Here is an 810-nt window from a genome sequence, read left to right as displayed (position 1 = left end):
GGACGAAGGTTTTAAGTTTTAAAATAAGAAGGTCCCTCTAGGGCGCCTGGGTGGCTCAGTCGGTTGAGCATTCAACTTTGACTCAGGTCATGATTGCATGGTTGGGGAGTTTGAGCCCCGCTTGGGCTCACTGCTGTCAGCGCAGAGCCTGCTCCAGATCCTCTGTCCCCTTCTCTCTATGCCCCTCCCCTGCTCTGCACGCACACTCTCTCTCAAAAAAACAAACAAAACACAAAAAACCCAGAACTGATCACCAAATCAGCTGAGGTCTAGAGACCAAGGCAATCACATATCATAAAAGCAGACAGGTAAGTAAGGAGTATGGTGGGAGCAGGGAGAACTAAAGAAGGAGGGATCAAAGAAATTAAAGTTTTCTGAAGTCTAGAGCAGTTGCCAAATCATCATGACACCTTGCAAAAGAGTCCATACAGAGATGAAGAATGAGGTATAAGATACTAGAAAGTTCTAGGGGTGCCTGGCTGGCTCAGTCGGTGGAGCATGTGACTCCTGATCTCAGGGTTGTGGGTTCGAGCCCCACGATGGGCACAGAGGTTACTAAAAAATAAACTTGAAAGAAAGAGAAAAGTTCTAGAAGAATACACAAGAAATGGCAGTTTCCTCTGAGGTATCTAAATATTCTACTCACCTTTATAAATTTAAAAAAAAGGAGGAAACAGAACTATTTCAAAGACTCTTGGATATCTGATCATCAGGAATAGAAAGTTATTAAACTTTCTTGCATTTCTACAGAGGCCACTAAGTGAAGGGACCTCAAGGCCAGGAAATATCTAGCAGGGCTGGGACCTAAAC

The 810-nt window shown here is 44.2% G+C and overlaps 1 non-coding gene across 1 annotated transcript; it reads left to right on the top strand.

Annotated features, from left to right (window-relative positions):
- The first annotated feature begins 473 nt into the window (after window positions 1–473).
- On the top strand, window positions 474–546 carry TRNAR-CCU. Its single transcript has one exon. It is a non-coding gene; the product is annotated as a tRNA-Arg (tRNA).
- Window positions 547–810: the final 264 nt, after the last annotated feature.

Source organism: Suricata suricatta, chromosome 16 (assembly GCF_006229205.1).
Source record: "Suricata suricatta isolate VVHF042 chromosome 16, meerkat_22Aug2017_6uvM2_HiC, whole genome shotgun sequence".
NCBI lineage: Eukaryota > Metazoa > Chordata > Mammalia > Carnivora > Herpestidae > Suricata > Suricata suricatta.
Note: the sequence above shows the minus strand (reverse complement) of the source record. Positions and strands in the feature narration are given on the sequence as shown.